The sequence below is a fragment of the Tupaia chinensis genome, unplaced genomic scaffold (assembly GCF_000334495.1).
Source record: "Tupaia chinensis unplaced genomic scaffold, TupChi_1.0 Scaffold000341_1, whole genome shotgun sequence".
Taxonomy (NCBI): Eukaryota; Metazoa; Chordata; class Mammalia; order Scandentia; family Tupaiidae; genus Tupaia; species Tupaia belangeri.
Window position 1 is genome coordinate 1,269,931 of NW_006159835.1, and position 15,916 is coordinate 1,285,846.

At 38.7% G+C, this 15,916-nt stretch overlaps 1 pseudogene; it reads left to right on the top strand.

Annotated features, from left to right (window-relative positions):
• Positions 1-6,456: 6,456 nt before the first annotated feature.
• Positions 6,457-7,285, top strand: LOC102500035 (proteasome subunit alpha type-6 pseudogene; annotated as a pseudogene).
• The last annotated feature ends 8,631 nt before the right edge of the window (positions 7,286-15,916 follow it).

The window sequence follows — 15,916 nt, forward strand, 5'->3', positions numbered from 1 at the left end:
TTTCCCTGGGCCTCTCCTCAGCACTACCAAGGAGAAGGGGAAGGGGCCTTTTCCTGGTTCCTGATCCCCTATCGTTAGTTATGGGAACAAGTGTGATGCATTCTGGTAGAATGGGAACAGTATCCAATCTACCCATTGAGGATATTTCAGACTTAGAGAAATCACATGGCTGCATGGAACAACTTTACACAACAAAGCTGAGCCAGTGCAGATGAACCCTGCCTGGTGAGCATGATTTATCAGGTCACCTTCATGAAGCTGTGCTGGGGAATGGTGTCAGAGACCTAATTCTTGCTGTTTTTCAGGTGTCATTGACCAAACCATCTGCTTAGGCCTCAGCCCCTCCTAACCAGAAGTCCATAAGCTGACTATATTCTGGAAGATCCATGACTTTTATCTTTCTGCCTTTATTATCTCCTAGATCTTCTGGAAGGTTCTGCCCACCTGCTAGCCACTAAGAAGCTCTGGGTAATACACTACCTAGAGAATTTAGTTAAGACCTGAAGACAGGAGACCTCTCGCCCAACCTTAACCATCTCCAGTCAACTGATCATTTAACTGGTGCCTAGAGTCTATGCTAAGTAAGTAGATACCCTCTTAGAATACAAGGATGAGGCCATTGACACTAAATGGACAAAGCTAGTTAGTCTATACTGTTAGAAGTCAGGATAGTACTTACCATTGGTAGATGAAAGGGGGAACGAGGGAGGCTTCTAGGGGACTGGTAGCATTCTGATTTTGACCTAAGTTCAGGGGAGTTACATGGATGAGTTCAGCTTATAAAAGTTTAATGAATCATACATCCATGGTAAGTGTATTTTATATGTGTGTTATACTTCAATTAATAATTTTTAAAGCAGTATATTGATAGACTAGATTAAATGCAATAAAATAAAGAGACTGGAGAGACTCATCTCTATTAAGACTAATGACTCTTTTGCATAGGACTACCAGGTTTAGCAAATAAAAATACAGGGTGCATAGTTAAATTTGAATTTCAAATAAACAACATATTTTTAGTGTACATATGTCCCATGAAATATTTGGGATATTTGTACTAAACAAAAATTATTGCTCACCTGAGACTTATGTGGTTATTCTTTATTTTATCTGACACTCTAATCTTTTTTTTTTTTAAGAGAGAGATCTTTGCTATAGGGCATGTGTACTCACTAGAGAGACAGAGAGACAGAGAGACAGAAAATGAGAAATCACCCCCCCCCCCAGGGGGATATGACCACAATCGCCTCCTCCTCAATTCTCCTCTTGGGATCTTGGGCACACACGCATATGTGCCTGGCATGAGTTTCAAGCTTCCAGATCTGGAACTTGAGCTATGACTAACTACATGGGTAGTCCAGAACATAACCATTATGCCATCAGCTTGTCCCCTAACAACTGTAATCTTAAATCATCCAAATATGTCTCATCCTCAAGGTAATGAAAAAGTGAAAAAAAGGATACATATTGAATAGTATATACTAAAGATATGTAGTCTTAGAATGGTATACTAGAATGTGTAACTGTACGAAGGTATAAGTGTAAAAGCATAAGAGATAGAAGAGAAAATAAATCCCCCAGTATTTTTTAAAGTTTTATTTATTATCATTATTATTATGTTTTAAAATTTGACCAGAGAGCGAGAGAAAGGAAAAGTCAGAACGCAAACCAGCAGGTCCAGGATTCCAACCATGGTTGGCCATGTGTGAATCCAGCATCTTAACCACCATACCACCTGCCGGCCCCAGTGCTCCATTTTCCTATTGTCTTTATTCCTTATAATTGCATACCTCTCTTGTGTTGTCTTTTCATTTCTCATTGCCACACTCATTCCAAAGCAAAGGGAAAAAAGTAAAAGAAGTAAGGTAGTGCCAAATAGCTTCTACTTCCATTTAGTGCATCTGAACTGCCGCTTTGTTAGTGCTGTTTCTGAAAATGTTGCTTCTGCATTTGTCTGTGTTCTCATTCCTTATTTTTCACTGAACTATTTCCTCTCTATTTCACCTTTTCTTCAGAACTTGGTTTATAACCTTTGACCAAATGGTAGTTGAAACCTTCACAATATAATCAGTGTTTTTCTTGCCTTTTTCTTATCTTTAGTCTTCATGACCTAAACCTGACAAATCTATTTGTTATTGACTTCAGAAAGGTCCATTTTCCGTTTATCTCTCCAACAATGTTAGCTAATATGTACCTGGTACTTTGCAACCATGTTTCTTACACAATTGGTAGATTTGAACCAAAGCTTCAGAGTTCCATGTCACTTCCTTTTCTTTGCTTCCCATTCTTAAAGGTGAAGAAATTCCTGTACAAATTAGTGCAATTAGGCTCTGTCAATAGATAGAATCAAGTTCCTAAGGTTTTGGGCTTTGACGCATTTCAGTTCATAGAAATGGGTAGGTAATAAAATGAAGTTATTTCCTGCTTTCCCAAAGATTTCCAAGTTGTGTTCTGTCACAAAGAATGTCACCATTATTCTAGATATAAAGTTATTAAGTCAAGAATTTATTTTTAAATATCCTTTTACTTAAACAATAAGTACATGTCCTAGACACTTGCAGAGATGAGCAAGGGGGAAAGAAGGAGTTGCATCCACTTCAGAGTGTAAGGGTCCTGAGATCGATCTAACCATCGGTGACACAGAAAAGACGACAACAATGCAATTACATAAGAGGCTTTTATTTTTCCAGCTAGCTGGGGTCCGAGTTTCTGCCCGACGCAGCGGGTTTTCAACAAGGACCCCAAGCCTAAGATAAAGGGATCTTTTATAGCTCAGAATCACAATGTAGGAAGTACAGTCAGTAATTTTCCACTTGAGAGAAGGGGGTGTGTGAAGGCTAGCTGTTACTATATGTTTAGGTTTAGATTAGGACTTTCAGTTGAGGTCTGGTTGACCTGGCCCTGGTGTTGTCAGGGCCCATCCGCACTTTGTTTATTTATGTGGTCTCCGACTCCTGGGGTTCTGTCCTTGAGGGTCTAACATGGTGATGGTTGTGTCAATTCGGCCTAACAAGAGAAAAATCAAACGGCATTTCTGAAATCCACATTTGGAACCAGGGCTGTAAAGGTTGACTACCCTAATCTTTTCAAAAGGTAGTGGGTTTTCTGCATTGTTGTCAACTAAAGTATATTTCAGATTGAGTCACTTTATCAAGCATTGATCTACTCTCAGTGACCTCAGGCAATACATTTCACTAATTTATTTCACACCACTGATTGGGCTAACTGGTTACTTTGTTGTCATGTGTGATGTTTTCTAAACCATAAAGAAACATTTATGGGTCAGCCCTGTAGCCTAGTAGTTAAGGGAACTAGATCTTTGTGGTCAACTGTGGTTTGAGTTTCTGCACTGGAGACATTAAAAAACAAACAAACAAACAAACAAACAAAAACAAAAAAAAACATGCATGGTGCAAGTGTATGCATGCACAAAATCTTGATAGGATGGAGAAATGGAAAGAAGGGATTGCAGCATGATCACACTCCCCCATTAGGGAGGTGCTTTATTTTTCTTTTCTTTTTTTTAAATTAGCTGTTGAACACATGCAACTTGTAAGAGAGAGACATAGGGTGGGAGCACATTAAGAAAGCACCTGCCAGGGGGACTGGCCACATCGCAATCACTTCTCCTCCATGCACCTCTTGGGATTTTGGGCAAGCATGAACACATGCCCAGTGTGTTTTCCAAGCTGCTAGGTCTAGCACTCAAACTATGTTGTTGGTCGTCAAGGATCCAGCTGCCCCAACCACCATGCAACCGACTTGCCTGGAGCTTCTTCCTTCCTATCTCTCTCTCTCTCTCTGGTATGTATACATACCCTCTGGCAATTAAAAAAGAGAGAGAGAGACATACAGACAGATATGGGGGTGGTCCATGGCACAATAGTAATAGGCTGCTCAAGAAAAGCATGATCCCACAAGACAATCAGTTCAAACATCTGGCTTGGTCAACTTGAAGCACAATGGGCATACACACAAAGGCCCAAGATCCGGTGGGCTAGAGTACTGGAGGGAGGGGATAACAGCATGGCCAGACCCTGTGGAAGATGCTTTTCACTTTCTAACTCTCACATAAGTAAGTAAGCATGCACTCTAACATGAATAAAGTTAGAGGGAAAGAAAAAAAAATACACACACACACATACATGCCTAACCCCCTAACCTGTTCAAATACCTTAGCAACAGAAAGAGAAGAGGAAGGCAGAATGATAAAAGCCTAATATGTGCAGAGAACAATTAAAAAATACACAGACAAATGAGCATGAAAGCATCATAAATGAGGCCAAAACAAAACAGCATTAATTTTTATGAAATAGTATTAGCATAGATACATAAATCAAGTAGTTTTGAATTTTTTGGAACACTTCATAAGCATTAGTGAAAGGTCCATTAATTAATAAATGATTTATACTTACATTGCAGACTCCTTGACCACTCTAATAGTATTCCCAATGCTAATGTTCCTGAGCAAATGCAATACTGACCTTTAGCAGCTAAATAAGCTCCCAGAAATGTGTTGGGTTCTCAGCACTTACTTATTTTTTACCCTCCTAGTCCCTAACATTTCTAACATTCAAAGGTCTCTGAAGTCTGTTCCCACTTAGCCTTCTAACCTTATCTCCCACAGTCAGCCTTAAGGTTTGTTCTAATCAGGTCTCTTTATTGGCTCCTAAATAAGTATTTCTGTACCCAGAACACCACTTTTCATATTCTCTCCCTGCCCACCCAAATCTTCCTCACTGTCCAGGCCCAGTTCAGCTTAGCTCCTACCATCTCCAGTCTGCATAATACTCCAGTCTATAGGCATCTTTTTGCTTGCCTGACTGTATTATTAAATGACTGTGCCATTAATGTGGTATTTTATTACATAACAAGCTTTTATGTTTTCTTAGAGAGTTACTTAATATTCATAGGTATATGAGTGTATTTTTGAAAACTCTAAAGCATTCTACTAATGTAAATATATTATTGCCTCCATTAATTAGATTATAGCTCCCCCTGTGGTGGGAATTGTGCATACATGTTTGTAAGATACCTAGGAAAGCAGAGAGTATTCTGAGGTACCTCAATAAATATTTTCTGATGAGTGAATGTATGGAAGTTCTCCAGAATTAGAGCTTAAACCACCAGAGTTTGTGTTTACCACTTATCTGTCTGACTCTGGAGTAATTATTTGATCTTTGTACCTCAGTTTCATTGTCTGTAGAATGGAGATAATAATGGTACTTTTTCATAGGGTTGCTTTGAAAATTAAATGAATTCATACATGTGAAATGCCCAAAATAGCTTGCTTAAAACATACAAAGTACTCGATAAATTTTGGGTATTTGACTAAATTAATGAGACAGAATGGATTACAATTAAAAATAGGTACATTTTGGGTCAGCAGGTAGCATGGTAGTTAAGGTGCCGTATTTCTACATGGTAAACTGCAATTTACATCCTGACTTGGAGGCTTGACAATCACACCAGGCGTGTGTGCATGTGCATACCCAAAAATGCCAGAAGAATGAAGGGAAAGGGATTGTAGCATGTCCATCACCCACGAGAGGGTGATTTCTCACTTTCTCTTTCTCTGTCTTTCTCTGGCAAGCACGCAACCTATTATAATAAAAACCTAAAAAAATTTTAAAAAATTTTTTAAGCTACGTTTTATTGTCTCTAGGACGCTAACTATAAAATAGCATGTGGTACATGAAGATTTTAAAAGAAATTAGAATATTTTTTAGATTATGTGTGCGTTCATTCTTAGAAATTTTTTTCAGAATGGAATTTATGTTCTGTATTACTTAGTTCGCACGTTTTTTTTTGTAGGATAGGTTTGTTGTTGTTTGCTTTTGCTATAGAATGTGTGCTTGCCAGAGAGAAACAGAGAGACAGAAAATGAGAAATCACTTCCCCAGGAGAATAGCCACTCTGCAATCTCTTCTCCATTCCCCTCCATTCTCCTCCTGGGATTTTGGACACACATGCACATGTGCCTGGTATGATTTTCAAGCTACCAGATCTAGGACTCAAACTGCAGTCAGTCATATGGGAGTCCAGCACCTTAACCATCATGCAACCTGCTGGCCCATAGTTTGTACTTTTTTAATTAAAAAAAAATATATATATATATATATATATATATATAGGCCTGCTATGGTTTGTGCCCCTCCCCTTCCAAAAAAAAAATGTCTATGTATTGAGCTTTAGTAGTGAAAAAGAAACTTAGTACCTTCGTGGTGTCCAAAGGTATGGCCTCTGAGAGTGATTATGTGATTAGGGTGGGGCCGCTTTGAGTTCTAGTGGGCTTATAGGGAGAGGGAAGGAGTCCAGAACATAGAGACTGCGGGTCACAGCTACATTGCTTTGCTCTCACCTTCATGATTTGATCTAACCAGAGGAGATCCTCGGACCTGAGAACACCAAACCATAAGCTTGGAAAAATAGAGCTCTGGCGGGAGCTACGGGACTCAGAGATTGTACTTGAAGTAGTGGATGCACCAACATGTCCCGTGGTTCCAGCGCTGGTTTTGACCGCCACATTGCCATTTTTTCACCTGAGGGCTGGCTCTACCAAGTAGAATATGTTTTCAAGGCTACTAACCAGGGTGGCCTTACATCAGTAGCTGTGAGAGGGAAAGACTGTGCAGTAATTGTCACACAGAAAAAAGTTCCTGACAAATTATTGGATTCCAGCACAGTGACTCACTTGTTCAAGATAACTGAAAACATTGGCAGTGTGATGACAGGAATGACAGCTGACAGCCGATCCCAGGTACAGAGGGCACGCTATGAGGCAGCTAATTGGAAATACAAGTATGGTTATGAGATTCCTGTGGACATGCTGTGTAAAAGAATTGCTGATATTTCTCACGTCTACACACAGAATGCTGAGATGAGGCCTCTTGGTTGTTGTATGATATTAATTGGTACAGATGAAGAACAAGGTCCTCAGGTGTGCAAGTATGATCCTGCAGGTTACTACTGTGGGTTTAAAGCCACTGCCGCAGGAGTTAAACAAACTGAGTCAAACCAGTTTCCTTGAAAAAAAAGTGAAGAAGAAATTTGATTGGACATTTGAACAGACAGTGGCAACTGCAGTTACATGCCTCTCTACTGTTCTGTCAATTGACTTCAAACCTTCAGAAATAGAAGTTGGAGTAGTTACAGTTGAAAATCCTAAATTCAGGATTCTTACAGAAGCAGAGATTGATGCTCACCTTGTTGCTCTAGCAGAGAGAGACTAAACATTGTCATTAGTTTACCAAATCCATAATGCCACTTGCCTGTGTGTTTGGTGACAACAAACCAACATATGGAAGCCCCTGAATTGTAAAAGGAACCTCTTCCACTCCTCCTACTGCTGAAGTGGTTAGGACTCTGTATAAATAAAAACAGTGCTTTTGGGAAAAAGAAAAAAAAAAGAAAGAAAAAAGAAAAATAGAGCTCCAAACTACTATTTCTGTAAATCATCCAGCTTTTGGTATTTTTTGTTATCAACATCAACAACAAAAACACCCCAAAAAGGAGGAGTTATTTAGAAGACATTTTAGTACACTAGTTTTCCTAGGGATTGCATTACTTTGAGATACTGAATATTCCTGACCTTGGTTTACCTGGTTTAGAAGATGGTCCTTGAAAGTAGCAGTTAATGCCAGACAATTTGCTGCTCATCTCTGTATTGAAATAGTTTTACATATACATGGGTAAATGTGGAAGTAGAAATTGACAAATTGACAATAAAACTTTATGATGAACTTCTTAAAAGTATTTGCATCTGGGACCAGCAGTTAGTGTAAAGGCTATGTCGCTGGACTCCCACATAGTCAACCGCGGTTCACGTCCCAGACCCGGTAGCTTGAAACTCACGCCGGGCACGTGTGCGTGCGTGCCCAAGATCCCGAGAGGAGAATGGAGGAGAAGGGATTGTGGTGTGGCCATCTCCCCTCGGGCGGTAATTTCTCGCTTTCTGTCTCTCTGTCTCTGTCTGGCGAGCGCATGTGCCCTATACCGAAAACCTCTCAAAAAAAAAAAAAAAGGATTTGCATCTAAAATTTCACCACATCATTTAGCTTGCATAAATTGATTAGCAAGTTTAACGTTTTCTTTTATATTATTCAAATTTGTTAGGACTATTAAAACAATTCCTCTGTTTCTCTCTTTTCTCTCTTTCACACATGCACGCAATGTGGAAAAGATTTCCAACACTAATGACTTGCACGTTTGTATTAGCCTTAAACTATTTCGAGTGATTTTTTTATGTTGCTCTGTAGAGCCCTCTCCTGGTCAATGATGTGTTTGTTATACAGTACCTGAAAGTTTTTCTTTGAATGTACATAAAGTCAAGCTGTAACAAGATTAAATACATTCCAGAAGGGTATACCTAGGAATTTGTGACCCAAACAAAACCTGGAGAAAATGTGCTTCCAGAAATAAATAATGAGAATAATTTGGTAATAATATGGAGAAAATAATCACATCTAGAAAATGAGTAGGTCCTATAATTTGGGGAATTGTTTCTTTCATTCCACAAGTTTTTGTAAACTTCTTCCTGATAATGGGAGAAACATACAAACACACACACACAGATACACACATGCACACTTTGTAGTATACAGGTTAAAAATCCATAAAGATCAATATCTTTCTACTTATTAGAATTAATAACAAATAAACCAGAATTTTATATTTATTCTTCTTTTGAACAGCAACTATATTTTCTTTAAAAGAACAGAAATCCATGTTTATTTTATTTATTTATTTATTTATTTGCCATAGAGAATGTGAGCTCACAGTAGAGAGAGAGAGGTAAAGTGAGAAATCACCCTCCCACCCCCCAATGGGGATGATCATGCTGCAGTCTCTTCTCCTGAGATTTAGGGCATGCATGCACATATGCCCAGCATGACTTTCAAGTCACTGGTCTGGGACTTAAACCAGTCTGCCACATGGGAATCCAACACCTTAACCACCACGCCACTTGCTGGCCCCTTGAACAGCAACTACATTTTTATCACTTTTTATTTATTACATGAATCAAAGAGTTATAGTACTCTCGATGAGTCCTCATGGCACAATCACCCTCAATGTCCCCATGGGCAACACTGACTCAGCATACTGAGGGAGGCCTCCAGACTCAAACTGGCAACCTTCACTGGCAACCTTCACATGTGCGTGTGCCTAACAGAGTATTGTGTTTTATTGCTGCACCACCATCCAGCCCCCATTTTTTCTGTCACCTTTGATTGGCATTTCTCTTTCAGGATCAGTTTGAACTCACAGCTTTTTACAATCTCAACTTATTTCAGTTATCCATTATCATTTTTATTAACACTTCATTTTTTATGCTCAATTGTTCATAATCTGTTCAGAGAAAGCTCCTTATATAGTCTTTTGTCCTCTGAGCACTTTGATTCTTATATCCTTACTTTCTGGCAACAACCTGATGTTTTAGACCCAACATCTGCCACATGGGAATCCAACACCTTAACCACCACGCCACTTGCTGGCCCCTTGAACAGCAACTACATTTTTATCACTTTTTATTTATTACATGAATCAAAGAGTTATAGTACTCTCGATGAGTCCTCATGGCACAATCACCCTCAATGTCCCCATGGGCAACACTGACTCAGCATACTGAGGGAGGCCTCCAGACTCAAACTGGCAACCTTCACTGGCAACCTTCACATGTGCGTGTGCCTAACAGAGTATTGTGTTTTATTGCTGCACCACCATCCAGCCCCCATTTTTTCTGTCACCTTTGATTGGCATTTCTCTTTCAGGATCAGTTTGAACTCACAGCTTTTTACAATCTCAACTTATTTCAGTTATCCATTATCATTTTTATTAACACTTCATTTTTTATGCTCAATTGTTCATAATCTGTTCAGAGAAAGCTCCTTATATAGTCTTTTGTCCTCTGAGCACTTTGATTCTTATATCCTTACTTTCTGGCAACAACCTGATGTTTTAGACCCAACAAAATTTTTTCTTGCCCCCAAATTATAGAGTCAACTATTACCCTGGTTTATTTTAATGGATAACAGCTATTAGAGACTAAAAACTGGTTGTTACGGATGTTTACATGATTTCATTGTGAGCAAAAATGGTTTTGTTGATGTTACTATCACTTTTAATAGATAGATATTTTAAGGTTATACATGTACATTGATTTTTTCCTAATTCGATATATAGTATTATATATCCTACTTTTCTTGAATTATGTGCCCCCCCCCCATCACCATGGCATTCCATTATGTAATTTAATTTGCAGTCTTTGGTAGATATTTATATTCATTGCAATCTTTTGCTTTCAATAACTCTGCAATGGAATCATTATAGGTAAATTTAACACACATCCATAATTATTACCTTTGAGCAATCTGCTTGATGTTTCTGATGTGTACTTTTGAAATGCAGGCTAGGGGATTCCTGAGAGGTAGTTATTGGATGGTATGAAAAGGGCACAAAGGCAGGAGTTATAAAGTCAGCCCTGCATAAATGTCTTAACTCCATTGTATCTCAGTTTCTTCATTTTTTAGAAGTATGATAATTAGCCTTTTTGGCTGAACTTAACAGTTTTACACCAGGCATGTGTGCACATGCCCCAAATCCAGGAGGTGAATGGAGAAGAAGAGATGGCAGTGTGGCCATCTCTCCCACCTGCCCCCATCTCTCCAGTAAGTGCACATGCCCTACATCAAAAATCTCTAGAAAAAATAATAATGATAAGCTTTTACAGTAATGTCTCCCCAGTCAACTGATAGAAAATTGATTTATAAGTGAATTAAAATAACCTACTGGGGAGTCAGGAATTGGCATAATGGCTATGTCACTGAACTCCCATGTAGTCAACTACGGTTCAAGTCCCAGACCCGGTGGCTTAAACTCATGCCAGGCACGTGTGCATGTGTGCCCAAGATCCCGAGAGGAGAATGGAGGAGAGAGGAGAATACAGCGTGGCCATCCCCTCGGGGGGGGGGAGAATCCGCCGGGGCCCCCCCCGCGGGGGGGGGGGGGTGATTTCTTGTTTTCTGTATCTCTCTTTCTCTCTGTCTTTCTGGTATGCACACATGCCCTATAACAAAAACCTCTCAAAATAATTAAAATAACCTATCGAAAGGGTAAAACAGGTTGTACAAGTGGAAGTAACAGATGCTCTTTCTCTTGACAGTCCTTTGTTCGTGTTTTCACAAAGGCAAGCTACCTGATTTCTATTCATGTTCTCATTCTTGACCTCTTTAAAACACTCATTCTGGGGTATCAACCACTGTATGGATGCAAAGATGATAAGTACCTAGAGTAATAGGATATTGCTCATATCTGGCTTAGATCTTTCTGAAGTCAGTGCGTCTGACAATATTTTTTGACTTTCATTGCTGTTCTTGTGTAGTATAGTATGCTAATAACATCAAGTTGATCCCTTAGCAAGGAAGGTTGAAAATGATCTGGCAATTTTTGTATAATTGAACAGCTGATTAGTAACTCAGAATAAGCCAAAAATAAGAGAGAATGATGGGAAACTGTTGGGTCAGGCCTCACTATTAAAAATGCTTTTCAGTGTTTTGAAAAAAAAGCATCACTGATTCCAATGCTTAGTCTCTTTTCTGAAGTTAGAGAACTTGACCAGATAATTTAAATTCTGTGAATGCTTCCGCTTTTTGAAGGAAAATGTATAAAGAAAAACAAGCCAGTTACTCAAAATACCCTGGATAGTTTTAAGAAACTGTCTGATTCTTTCAAATTAAGCTTCCTCTCCCTTCCCTAAAACACACCCTATTTAGAATGCTTTTCCGCTTTCTACAAAGTCCTACAAGAGGGGTGAAGTTGGCCTAGAAGTAGTAAGTCTAAAAGATGAAAGAAAACACAGCTTTGCTGGCAGAATTGCTCTCCAACTGCCACCTACACTCTTCTTTTTATTTTCAACAATAACTTTATTCAGTTTATTCAGAAAACATTTGCAAAGTAAATTTCCGTTGCAATTTCACATGTACCAAAAATACAGGTGATACTTATAACAATAACTTACAGATACAAATTAATGATAAACTATAATTTCACAAAATATTGTAAACATTTTGCACACTAGTCAGTCCTAAAATAGACAAGTGAGATTATATCAAACTAAAAAGCTCCTCAAAGTAAAAACTATACAACTCAAGTAAAAAGACAACCATGGATGAGAGAAAATGTTTGCAAATTATTCCTCAGATAAGAGATTTTTAAAATTTATTTACATTTAATCATATGTCTTTACAGTATACATTTCTTTTCCCAACACAAATGCCATGCATGTCAGTCAATACAAAGATATTACTATATACATTATCATCAGCAAATAGCTTCTTATTTTTTGTCAATCAAGCATACTTTTATCAGTTTTTTCTTCCCCTTTCCCCTCCCCCTCATTTCCATATTAACTTTTTTTTTTTTTTTTTTTTTTTTTTACATTTTATTGATTTACAAAAGATCTTCAACTAAAAGTATGGACAAAGCTAGGATCTAGTGACAAGTGTACTGTAATTTTCTTCTAAAACATTTTTTTCCTCTCGCCATTTTCCTTTACTAAAGGGAGATATAAACTAACTTATTTGCAAAAAAAAAATTAGGTTAATCTCAATTCGGTCTGTTATTTGCAAAAACCCCAGAAGAATTCAATTTCTGATGCAAGGCAACAGATACTATTGTATTATTGAACTTATGCAAATAACCATTCTGCCACAAAATAAAAATGTTCACAAATATTTTCCAATTGCAAAGGGATCAGGAAAGGAGAAAAGTTTATGCTTAAATTAAAAAAAATTCTTTTTCTAAACAAATTGCTGAACCTATCGACAACTCAAAAGAAAATCAAAATCTTTAAATCTGGAAGACAAAGCATAGAAGAAAATAAGTAATGTTTTAGAAAAAAAGTCATAGAGTTCTATTTCACCAGCTCAGTCTCGTGTAATCTCTCTTTTGTTGAATATGCAGTGTTACTGTGGTTTGACCTTTCCGTTAGCATTCAACATTATTATTGATATTTCTGAACTTGTCCCTACCCTTAAGTTGGCCTTTTTCTTGGTCATTTTTTGTTCTCTGATTTGTCTGTCTGTCTTTAGTTTCCCTTGAGAACGTCTCAAAGAGTTGGTCTGGTGTCGGTAAATTCTTTCAGGTTTTGTTTATCTGAAAATGTTTTTGTTTTTGTTTTTGTTTTATTTGTTTGTTTCTGTTTTTAGAGGTTTTCGCATGCGTTCACCAGACACACAGAGAGAGACAGAGAGACAGAAAGCGAGAAATCACCCCCCCGGGGGGGATGGTCACGCCGCAATCCCTTCTCCATTCTCCTTTCGGGATCTTGGGCATGAATGCACATGTGCTCAGCGTGAGTTTTAAGCCACCAGGTCTGGGATGTGAACCGCGGTCAACTACATGGGAGTCCAGCGACATAGCCATTACGCTAACTGCTGGTCCCCTGAAAATGTTTTTTATCTTTTCTTCCCATATGAAAGATAATCTTGCCAGATATAGTATTTCGGTTGAAATTGTTTTTCACTTTGAATATATTTTCCCATTCTTTCCTTACTCACAATGTTTCTGATGAGAAGTCTATGTTTGCCTAATAGGATATCCTTTGAAAGTTACGATGTTTTTCTCTTGCTAATTTTAGTATCTTATCTTTGTGGTTTGGGCCAATCTGGCTATGATGTTCTGTGGAGAGGGTTTTCTTGGGTTTATTCTATGTAGGGACCTTTGTAATTCTTGAGTCTAGATATTTGATTGCCTCTGTAGGTTTGGAAAGTTTTCTTCCAGGATTTCATGGAATAGATTATCAATGCCCTTATTAGTTTTTTCACCTTCTGCAATACAGATTATCTGGATGTTTGGGGCATCTGATGGTATCTAGTATCATTCGTATATTATTCTCATTTTGGGGGCGTATTTTCTCAGTCTTTTTGGTGAATTTTCCTAGGTCAGAGGTTCTGTCATCTATATCTGATATTCAATCTTCTGCATGATCTAATCTGATTTTAATACTCTCAAAGGAGGTTTTGATTTCCTGTATTTTCAACCTTCATCTCTAACAGTTCAGTTTGATTCTTTTTTATGGTGTGTATTTCCTCTTTGAGATTGTGGAAGAACTTCCTCACCTCCTGGAACTTGTCTCTTTTCTCTTTTCCTGCATTTTCTGGAGTTCATTGTCCCTCTTCTCTCGCATCTCTATTAGCTTTGTCACTGTGAATATTTTAAATTCTTTATCTGACATTTACATGAGTTCCATTGTACTGTCTGTGGATGATGAAGGGCTGTTCTTTCCCCTTGGGGGAGAGATATTTTCTTGATTTCCCGTATTTCTTGTGCCTTTGCAGTGGTTTCTGGTCATCTGATGGGTTATATGTTACTTCCTACCTTCCTGAAGTTAATTCTGAATGTTAGAGGCATGCAGGAGATGACCTGGCTGTTCACTGGGTATTGGGCCAGAAGGAGAGGTTTAGGGCAGAGGCTTTCCAGTTAAAGAGGCAGGTCTAGGCCCACCTCAGATGCACATGGATTCTGGTTTTTCGCTGGGTGTTGGGCCAGAAGGAGCCCACCTGCACTCTTAACTTGCCTACAAATCTCAGTTTGACCTTGTAGGAATTTTGAAAAGTCAGTTCCTATAATTGATATAGAAACTAATCTAAGGGACAGGGAAGGAACTGCATTAGCAGAAGACAAGTTTAGGGCTTTAGGTCTTTCTTAAGCATTTTCTCTTAAAAGTTTGCTACCAGTGAGAAATGACCCTTAGAGGGAAATTTGGTTAAAGGTAGAGTCTCACTGCTCAAGGGTGTTGAGTCAAAGTGCTCCATGGCAGTCGCCAAGAAGCTTAAGGCTACAGCGAAACAGAACACACAGGCCTGAAGGTTTAAAAAAAAAAAAAAAAAAAACACAAACTTGAGATTTAGTCTATTTTAAAATAATCACTGGTTACTCATACCTGAGATTGACAAGAATCAACTGACTAGAAACCTACCAAGGAAGTTCCTGGGAAGCTGCAAAGAAATGCCAAGCCTGGCTGAACAACAGCCAGTGCCTGACTACTCAGATCCTTGGGCAAATCTCAGACTCCTGAACCCACTTGAAAAGGAAGTGGGTTACAATACCTGGTCAGAAATGTAATACCCTCCACTACCCAAATAAGATGTGGCTATGGAGGATAATAACAAGATTCTCCCAGGGAGCAGAAGGATGGACAGACGGTTGGCTCAACCAGGGAAGTAACCCTACCACCAACATAGAGATTCCTGAGCTATCCCTGTCCAAGAGGATTTTGTGAGCCATGACCACTGACAGCTCCATGTGTCGTGTTCATATTGTAGTTGTCCTGCTGCTTCTCAGCACATTGTAGACTGGGGGAATACTGAAGGCAGATTAACTCCATGGAACCTGATTTTATATATACATATGTATGTGTATACATATACATATACACACACACACACACACACACACATGCACATATATATTTCTTTTTGAAAGGTTTTTGCTCTAGGGCATGCACATTCACCAGAAAGACGGAGAAAGACAAAGAGACAGAAAGTGAGAAATCATTCCCCAGGGGGGATGGCCATGCTGCAATCCCCTTTTATCCATTCCCCCCTGGGGATCCTGGGCACGCACGCACATGCACCCAGCGTGAGTTTAAGCCACCAGGTCCAGGACTCAAACCACGGTTGACTGTGTGGGAGTCCAGCGACATAGTCATTATGCTATCTGCTGGTATCTTCATTTTTTTTAAATTTATTATTATTGTTTTAAAGATTTATTTATTTTATTTTATTTGTTATTATTTATCTTTCTAATTCGACCAGAGGGAGGCAGAGAGAGAGAAAGAAAGTGAGAAAGCTAGCCATCAGATCCAAGACTTGAACCACGGTCAGTCATGTGGGAATCCAGTGCCTTTAACCACCAC